Source organism: Bos grunniens, chromosome 28, assembly GCF_055505025.1.
Source record: "Bos grunniens cultivar Pamir isolate PY7600 chromosome 28, Bosgru_T2T1.0, whole genome shotgun sequence".
Classification (NCBI taxonomy): domain Eukaryota; kingdom Metazoa; phylum Chordata; class Mammalia; order Artiodactyla; family Bovidae; genus Bos; species Bos grunniens.
Genome location: NC_141192.1, coordinates 20,334,926 through 20,345,093, shown reverse-complemented (window position 1 = coordinate 20,345,093; position 10,168 = coordinate 20,334,926). Strand labels below are relative to the sequence as shown.

General features: G+C 45.4%; 1 pseudogene; it reads right to left on the bottom strand.

Moving 5' to 3' along the window:
* Positions 1 to 1,642: 1,642 nt before the first annotated feature.
* On the bottom strand, positions 1,643 to 2,240 carry LOC147342980 (small ribosomal subunit protein uS2B pseudogene; annotated as a pseudogene).
* Between the last annotated feature and the right edge of the window lie 7,928 nt (positions 2,241 to 10,168).

Sequence of the window (10,168 nt, the reverse complement as noted above, 5' to 3'; positions counted from 1 at the left end):
GAGGTTCAAGAAGGGGGTGATCTGCACAGGCTGAAGTAGTCAAAGAAGCTTAGAGAGGGAAAAGACAGTAATCACAGCTGATAAAGCACTTCCTAATCGGTTATTCTGCATGGTGTCAGGCATTTCAATACTCTAGGAGGTGTTGAGGCTGGTGGCTGACTTAAGAACACCATTTAGAAAATAGAAGAGTTCACTCTGTATTTCCTTCCCATATACCCATTTCTAGTCTCTATTTTTCACCTCCAGTGGCATTTCACTGTGTTGAAAGCCCTTTCTTTTTATATTCAGACTTCTTTGCTTTCAGGACTCCAGTCTCTCCCTAATCTTTCCCTACTCTGAGTATTCTGTGTGCATCTTCCAATGAGTCCAGCCTGGGTCTCTGCTGCCAGGGTTTTGTGTGTGGGTGTGTGTGTGGGTATGGATGTGTGTGTGTTTATATTTAGAAAATACAGGTTCCCTAGATGACTGTAGTACTGTAATTTTGCAGGGTTTGTCCCATCCTCTGGCTGTACCTGGAGTTCATTCCTTAACCTTCTCATCTATAACCAGTCTTATTGTTTTGATCTTATCTCTCTCCTGAGGACTCCCAAATTTATTTCCATCACTGATAAATCCCACAACCTATAAGATACATCCACCTGGACATCTCAACTCAAAAACACAAGAGACCCACAACTGAACTCTTGTTTCTTCCAAACTTTCTTCTCACCATGAAATCTTCTGTCCCAGGCTCCCAAAGTGGAAGTTCCTGGGTCCTCATTGATTCACTTCTCTCTTGATACCTCTCACCCTCCTTTGTGACCAGAACCTCTCCCACACCCCATTGTCATCCTGCTCAGTAACCAAGGTAGTTCCATCTCTTAAATTCCTCTTGTGTCAGCACCTTCCTCACTCCCTAGGTCTCTAGCATCTCATACTGACTATTGAAGAAGACTTGGAACGAGCGGCACTGCTCAGTCTTTCTCCAGCAAAGAGAATCCCTTATCATAGAAATCTCCTTTTTCTTTAGCATAGAAAAATCCCAGGTAAGGGATTCCCAGGCCCCTGCCTCACCAAGATGCATATTATCACTCTTCTGAATTTGCTTGCCTATGTATCCTAATCCTTCTATAAACACATATTTATACACTCCTGTCTTTTCCCTATTCATTTGTTTATCCAACAAATATTTATTTATTTTAGAAACTTATTTTTAATCAATCTTAGTTTTATTTTCTCTTTAAGAGGCTGGGAAAGTATAGCTTAAGACCACTCAGTGGTTGTTCCTATCCATTCAGTGGCCTGAGCAGTGGGAGCTGTAAACCCATTTTGAGCTACAGGCTGAGGGCTCTATCTTCCATTAGGAACTGAATAGGCATGGCAGGGCCCTGTGCCTTCAGACCCACCTGCAACTTCAGAATGGGCTACCCCGGTGGCTCAAACAGTAAAGAATCCACCTGCAATGCGGGAGGCCTGGGTTCAATCCCTGGGTTGGGAAGATCCTCCGGAGGAGGGCATGGCAACCCACTCTAGTATTCTTGCCTGGAGAATCCCCATGGACACAGGAGCCTGGCGGGCTGCAGTCCATGGGGTCACAAAGAGTTGGACATGACTGAGTGACTAAGCACACATAGCAGTGAGTCCAGGAACTGGAGCAGTCTATTCACCCTGAAATTCCTCCTTGTAACACAGTCTGCTCTTCCTCTCCCATCTGTTCAGGACCTCTGCGGAAGTAAGAGATTGTGCACAGCCTCCCATGGGCATGCAGATGGTGCCGGGCATCTGCAGAACTTCCTGGGCCTGTATCTACCACGTCAGACCCTCTGGGGGAGCTCCCTTGCTGGCGCATGTGATAGCAGTGTCCTCATGGCACAGGAGAGTGTCTTCATTACATGGGGTAACAGTGGGCAGGTGACTATAAGATGCCTCTGTGAGAGGCTGGCAGTCAGCCTAGGGATCAATAACCAATAACCAGCTGTGAAAGACAGCTCCCAGAAAGCTGCCTGGTTCTGAGTAGTGAAGGTTCCAGGAGTGAAGCAGCCAGCAATCGGAGTGGCCCCACTGGCAGCAGCAAACTTCAGTATAGCCGGGTGGCCAGTATCCCCGGGGAGTGTGACACTGATGTCAGCCATCAGTTTTCCATGGCAACAATGGCATGAGCCACCAGCAGAAGCTTCTCCCAGGCCCTTTCCAGGATTGTGATGTACATGCCATCACTCTTCCCTCTGAAGGTTCTGTTTCATTTGGAATTCAAGGTTCATGCCAAGTAGGGCTCCAGACATTGTAAAAGTTGCTCTTTGAGTTATGTCGGGAACCCAGAACCATGCTGTATGAACTCCTGTATAGTTAGTGTAGTAAGACCAGCAACCATTTATTTGATGTCAGCTATGAGTCAGACCACAAGCTCACGGTGGGGGAAGATAAGGATGAAGCAGATCCCGGTCTTGGCTTCATGGAGTATGGAATCTAGTCTTCATGCCATTCCACATGCTATTCTGCCATGCAGATATAGGTCTTTGCACTGGAAAAATGCCTGCTCATAATTAGGAGATCTTATGCTTCCTTCCCACTCTCTGATGGATCATCCTATGCCCCCTTGGAGTGTATGCAGTGCACTTTGAAGACACCAGGACCAAGACCTAGAAATTGAAGGTAAATAGGCAGATTTTGTTGTTGTTGTTGAAAGTGACAGAAAACCCACTCAAACCAGTAAAAAAGGGAATTGACTGGTTCATATAAACAGAAAGTACAGAGGTGGAGCCAGCCTCTGGGACTGCAGAGACGTCACTCATGTTTCGAGGACCCCTTCTTCCCTGATCTTCTTTACTCTAAGAATGGGGAGAGGAGTGGGATGTGGCTGCAGAAAACTGAAGGCTTACCACTATTCAGACAGTGATGCTTCTAGAAAAAAGCTTTTTACTCCTAGCATCCATGTAAATATCTTAAAGATGGGTGTGATTGGTGCAACTTGGGTCAGGTCCTCATCCCTGAATAAGTAACCAAGGTAGAGGGATACAGAGGTCTGACTAGCTGGGCAGGGATCACATCCCCATCACTGTCTCCTGCAGAGCTGGGCAACATGCATGATTGCAGCCCAAGCAGAACCACATGGAATTCTCCAAAGGAAGGTGGGTACTGTGACCAGGAGAAGGAGGGAAAGGATGTGGGGGAGATAAAATTTTAAATGCTGCTACAGATAGTGAGGGGCAGAATGAGATCCCTGCTCTACGATTCTCTCCATTGTACCACACAGCCTGGTAGCTAGATAATCAAATAGAACACTCCTTAGCCCAGGTATGAGCCTAAAATGGTCCAGGTCCTCATTCTTGCTCATTCTTATACAGGAACTGTTAATGGTAGAACATTTCCTCACTCCTAATATTTCTTTCTAGGTTTCTTCCAGCCATGAGGGAGTAACAGAGACAGACTTACCTAGAACACTGGATAAAACATATGATACAACAGTTTTTAGACAATAGACAACAGATAGCACTGGATTATGATCCTTGAAAGAAGGGAAACAAATGAAATGAGCCCCATAAGCACCTGGCTTATGCCAGGAGGTGATTCTGATCTGTGGTGTACAGACAAGGAAACTAAACAGAGACTGATGGTCTTGTGAATTGATGAGACAGAGACTAGAGTTCAGGAAATTGAGGTGGCCAGGATTTGCAGGGCAGAGTAATGGAGAGGAGGGATCTGTGTAGAGAAAGCCCCCAAATCTGCACAGTATTCACAGCATTGTTGAATATATGAGGCATCTTATAAATGTGATGACAGATGCCCGGAGGGTCATATTTCATAGTAGGACTAAACTACCTCTAGAAGAAAAGCTACTCTAGTCTTACCTTTAAAAACAAGTTTCTAAAAGTTCATCCTGGTCTTTTAATGGCATGCCAGAGTGAAGTGCAATCCTCTTTAAAGGATTACAACAAAATCCAGTACTCAAAAGCAAACTTACATTGTGCAGCATTCAATCAAAAATGAATAGAAATGCAAAGATGCAGAAAAATTTTACCCATAACTGGAAGAAAACTAAATAAATGGAAATGTATTGAGAAATGACAGAGATGATGGAGTTAGTATTTAAGGATACTAAAATAATTCTTGAAAATGTACTTATTATGTTTAAATGATTTAAAGGAAAACATGAACATAAGGAGGAAGTAAATAGTAAAAGCCCCAAATGAATTCCCAGAAATGAAAAATATTTGAAATGAAAATTTCATTGGACAGAATGAACAATTATTTAGACACTGCAGAAGAGAAGATTTATATACTTGAAGACATAGCCTAAGAAACTGTTCAAAATGAAGCAAAGAGAGAAAAACATTGAAAAAAAAATCGAGTCTCAGTGACCTATGGGACAATATCACATAGTCTGACACACGTGAAACTGTAGTTCCAGAAGGAGAAAAGTAGAAACAGCAAAAACATCTGAAGAAGTAACAGGCAAAATCTTTTCAAATTTGATAAGCTGTAAATACACAGACCAAAGAATCTCAATGAACCCCAAGCAGGATAAACACCAAGGAACATTATAATCAAATTGCTGAAACCAGCAATAAAGGCAAGATCTTGAAAGCAGTCAGAGAAATTAAAAAAAGACGTTATGTACCCAGGAACAAAGATAACAGCTACACAGACTTCTCGTTAGCAACTAGGCAGATCAGAAGAGAATTCAACAACATCTTTGAAGTGCTGAAAGGAACAGAAAAAACCCTATTAAATCTAGAATTCTCTTTCCAGGGAAAGCAGTTTTCAAAATGAAGATTTTTTTTTTTTTTCATACAAATGAAAGGGGATAGAATTTGTTGCCAGTAGACCTATGTAAGAAAGGTTATAGAAAATTCTTCGGGAGAAGGAAAATGATACCAGGTAGAAACTTGGATCTACACAAAGGAATGAAGAGAGCAAGAAATGATAAACGTTGGAGTAAATAGAAAGTATTTTTTAAAAAGGTAGTTGGCTGGTATAAAAGATAATTGACTGTATAAAGTAAAAGTAAAACTGCAATATTTGGAGGTTCATAATATATGTAGAAAATGCATGACAACAATGGTATGCAGAATGGAAGTGTACGGCTCTAAGGTTCTTATACATGAAACAATATAATATAATTTGATGGCAGACTGTGATGTGTGATAACAAACTGCAGAGCAAACACTGGGAGAATAACAAGAATAGTACTAAGCCCAAAACAGAGACCAGCTTCTCTGGTGACTCAGACGGTAAAGTGTCTGCCTGCAATGCGGGAGACCCGGTTCAATCCCTGGGTCGGGAAGATCCCCTGGACAAGGAAATGGCAACCCACTCCAGTACTCTTGCCTGGAAAATTCCGTGGACTGAGGAGCCAGTCCATGGGGTCACAAAGAGTCGGACGGGACTGAGTGACTTCACTTTCACTATCAAAACAGAGACACAATGGAATCTTGATGTTTCTTTCTGTGTGTAGGGAGTGCCATCAGCATAATACAGCTGGCCTCTCTTCTCTCTCTCTCCCTAATTCTTTTTAATTAATTAATTAATTTTGATGGTTCTGGGTCTTCATTGCTACTCAGGCATTTTCTAGTTGCAGTGAGGGCTACTCTTTAGCTGCAGTGCATGGACTTCTCTTTTTGCAGAGCATGGGCTCTAGGCAAGTGAGCTTCGATAGTTGTGGCTTGAGGGCTTAATTGCCCCAAGGCACGGGGAATCTTCCCTGGGGATCCAACCCATGTCCCCTGCATTGGCAGACAGACCTTTAACTACTGGATCACCAGGGAAGTCCCTCTTTCCCTCATTCTGCTCCAGGAAATGGCAAGTGGGTTACCTGATTGTGAGTCAGACTTGTGTGGCCCAGCCCTTTACTCTGGGTATAAACTGCCTGCCAGGAACACATGTTTCTGCTGTGCCCCAGTGTGTAGGGGAGGCTGGTGACGGTGCACACTTGTCTGTGACTTTGTCGGTGAGTCTGACTAGTTCTAGGTTTCCACAAGGATGCTCACTTACCTGTAGCCATGAGCCTTGTTCTTCAGGATTTGCTTCATGTGAAGTAAATGTGATATTTGGTCTCCATCTGTTTTGCTTGGTCTAATTTCTTAATTGGTTTGTATGTGCTAAGTTGCTTCAGTCATGTCCAACTCTTTGGGATCCTATGGACCTTAACCCCAGGCTCCTCTGTCCACGGGATTCTCCCAGCAAGAATACTGGAGTGCGTTGCCATGCCCCCCTACAGGGGATCTTCCCAACCCAGGGATCGAACCCAAGTCTCCTGCGGCCCCTGCATTCCAGGTGGATTCTTTACCACTACCACCACTAGGGAAGCTCCTTAATTGGTTTAGAAATCAGTATTTATTGAGATACTCCTCTGCTATACACCACAGATAGTGGTTTATCAGTCAACTCCCTGACAGGTCAAGGGTGCCCCATCTGTTCCGCACCTGCCTCGTGTGGTTGGCATGGAACAGGGAGGGAGCGGCAGTGGAAAAGGTGACGAGGAGCCCCCTGGTGCTGGACTCCGGGAGTCACAGAGGACTGGAGGGGCCTCAGTGAGCCTACAGGGAAGGAGCATCTCAGTTTTCTTTCCCTCACTTCCTGCTCAGAGTCTCCAACACCTCCCCAGGTCCTCCTAGCCAGGCCAGTTACGACAGTGGCACAGACTGGGAGCCGAAGACCTGGATTTCTTGCCTAGCCGGGCCACTAACTCACCCTATGACCTTAACCAGGTTATGCCTCTCTCCCCAGTCTGGCCTGAGTTTCCCCATCTGAAACAAAAAGGGTTATTCTAGACAGTATCTGGGCTTCCCAAGTGACTCAGTGGTAAAGAACCTTCCTGCCAATGCAGGAATCACAGGAGACAGGAGTCTGATCCTTGGGTTGGGAAGATCCCCTGGAGGAGGAAATGCAACCCACTCCAGTATTCTTGCCAGTATATTCCATGGACAGAGGAGCTTGGTGGGTCACCTGGGGCCGCAAAGAGTTAGACATGACTGAGCATGGAGCAGAGAGTATCTAATAGTGGTTCCTCTGGTCTTCATGGTGTCTGCATCTAAATGACAAACTCCAGCCTAGGCTACGTGTAGACTTTCTGTGTTCCATTCTTCTTTTTTTCTCATTCTCTTTTTCATTTGATTTTTTTGTTCCTAGGCAGTTGCTGACATTGGGAAGACTTCACATAATAGTTGGAATTTCTAGCTTTTCTTGAAAAGGTCTTTGTTGTTGCATGAGAGTCACAAGCTGGACTTAAGTGGCCGTTGGCTCTTTTAGGGGTGCATGGCCTCTCCAGGGGGCTGCAGTGCCCCTTGGCCATCTCCATCAAGTTGCAGCCTGCTGGCCTGGCAACACTTGTCCTGGGGCCTCTGCAGAGATGGTGGGGAAGCTGTGATGCGAACCCTGGTCTCTGGATTCCCAGACCAGGGTGATTTCTACGATATTCTGTGGCCAGTTTGACTCTGCCCAGATGGGACAGAAGAGACGATTGAGTATTTCAGAACTGCCCCATGTTACACTCCTGGAACCTGAACCTAGAGTGGAGAAGACACAGAACTTTATGGGCTCTGTGGGTCCTGGTGTTCTACAGTGGACACCCATGCAGGAAACACAAGCGCAGTCAGAGGTGCCTGGGCTCTCCTTAGGTCCTCTTGCTCCCACCCCCCAACCAGTGGCTGAGCCAAGAGGCTGGAGTTAAAGCCCTTCCCCCATTGACAGCTTTATAGATTGCTCCCAACCCCCCACCAGTGTGGTTAAATCATTGTCAGAGGCACAAGGTCGGGTCACCAGCTGGCTGCCCCATGCAGAGGAGACTAGTGGTGGTGTTAGGAGGGGTGGAGAGCCTATGAGAGTCCCTGCCTTCTATCTCCACAGCCCCAGACCCAACACTCCCCGGTCCTGCAGACCCTGCTTATAATCCAAAGGGCTCCTATCCTATTAATAAGTGATGCTGAAAAGTAATCTCAGCTCTGGTGACATCCTGGCCCAGGGAGGGAATAAGGGCTCTGGGAAGGTCAGACAGACCTGTAGTTGAATCCTGGCTGCCCACCAGCCGTGCCCACCAAAGTCAGTTACTGAATACTACGAGCCTCAGTTTCTTCACCTGTCACCTGGGACAAATACTATCCAATAACTCTACATCTCAGGGATTCTATATAGATACAATAAATGATAGGAGTGTGAACGTGCAGTAGCAGCGGCAGTTAATAGGCTCTCAATAATTGTCCGTTTTCTTTCCCTTCTTTTAGCCTCTGGGAGCTGCTCCTGGGAGTTCTCGGTTAATCTGTTGAGTCTCTGTGTCATATGTGTGTGTGCATGCTAACTCGCTACAGTCGGGTCCGACTCTTTGGGACCCTATGGACTGTTGCCTGCCGGGCTCCTCTGTCCATAGGATTCTCCAGGCAAGAATACTGGCATGGGTTGCCATGCCCTTCTCCAGGGGATCTTCCTAACCCAAGGATTGAACCCGTGTCTCCTACAGCTCCTGCATTACAGGAGGATTCTTTACCACTGAGCCACGGGGGAAGCCCCCTCTGTGTCATATAGGCAGACTGAATAGCCTAGAACCCAGAACTTTTAGGACAGAAAACTAGAAAGCAACCTCTATTAAAAAAATTAATCTCTTTAACATATACACACTACTACGTATAAAATAGATAAAAGGCGCCTACTGTATAGCACAAGGAACTCTACTCAATCCTCTGTAGTAACCTGTATGGGGAAAAAAATCTCAAAAACAGTAGATATATGTTTATGTATCACTGATTCACTTTGCTGTACAGCAGAAACTGACACAACATTGTAAATGAACTCTACTCCAATAATTTTTTAATTAAAAAATTAATCTCTTAAACTAGCCACAACTTACAAAGACCTGCCCCCTGCCTCTCACTCAGTCCCCGCAGCTATTGTGTGAGAGTGATATAACTGTCGTCCCCCCATTTGCAGATGGGAAAACTGAGAGGCAGAGTCATTCAGTGAGTTGCTCAGGGTGACAAAGCTAAGTGTGGGAGGCGACCTTGGCTGTCACAACAGGTCTGGCCGTGGGGCAAGGCTCTGCCCTCCCAAAGAGTCAAATAACATGGTGGGGGATTGTGGCTACAGCTGAGGGTAGGCTCTGGCTGCCTCCATCTCTCACCTCCCCCAGAAATGTGCTGTACTTCTCCTGTCCCCTACCTGGTGAATACTCCTGCTGAATAAACGCATCCTTCTCCCCTTTCAAGGCTGGGAGAAATGTCACCCCCTCTGAGAAGCCTTCTCTGACTTCATCTCCCCTGAAGATTTTCTCCTCTCTACTCTTACTTCTATGCTGCTCCCAGGGCTCACCTCCCAAGCCCATGGGGCTTCTTATCTTCCTACTCAATAGCTTCTTTCCCAGGTGGAACCTGGATGACAGCCCCCTGGAGGGTGGAGTCCATGCTGGTCGGCCTTATTTCCAACCTCTGTCCGCAGGGCACCCCCATCCTACCTCTCTCCCTTACCCAAGTGTGGGATGGACAGGCCACAGGCTCCAATAAACACAAGTCTAACCCTTTAGCAGTATGTATCAAAAGCCTTTAAAAATACACATGCTTTGACCTATAAGTTCTACTTCTAGGACATTTTCCTAAAGAAATAATGAAAAAATATATGTATTAAAATGTTCATCTTGGTGTTATTTATAAAGGACAAAATTTGGACAGACTTAAATGTCCAGTAAGGAAGCTGACATTAAATATATGATTATGCTCGGGACTCCCCTGGTGGTACAGTGGTTAGGCTTCCGCTTCTGCTGTAGGGGGTGCACATTGATCCCTGGTCGGGGAGCTAAAATCCTACATGCCTCTTGGCCAATAAAACAAAACAGAAAACAGAAAAAATATTGTAACAAATTCACTAAAGGTTTTAAAAGTGGTTTACATCAAAAAACACTTTAAAAATTATGATACTATGCCTGAATACTTGGAATATATGTAGTAATTAAAATGATGAGATGTATGCTGTACTTAGTCACTCAGTTGGGTCCAACTCTTTTCAATCCCATGGACTGTAGCCCACCAGGCTCCTCTGTCCATGGGAATTCTCCAGGAAAGAATACTGAAGTGGGTTGCCATGCCCTCCTCCAGGGGATCTTCCCAAGCCAGGGATAGAACCCAGGTCTCCAGCATTGCAGGCGGATTCTTTACCATCTGAACCACCAAGGAAGCCCATGAATACTGTAGTGGGTATCCTATCCCTT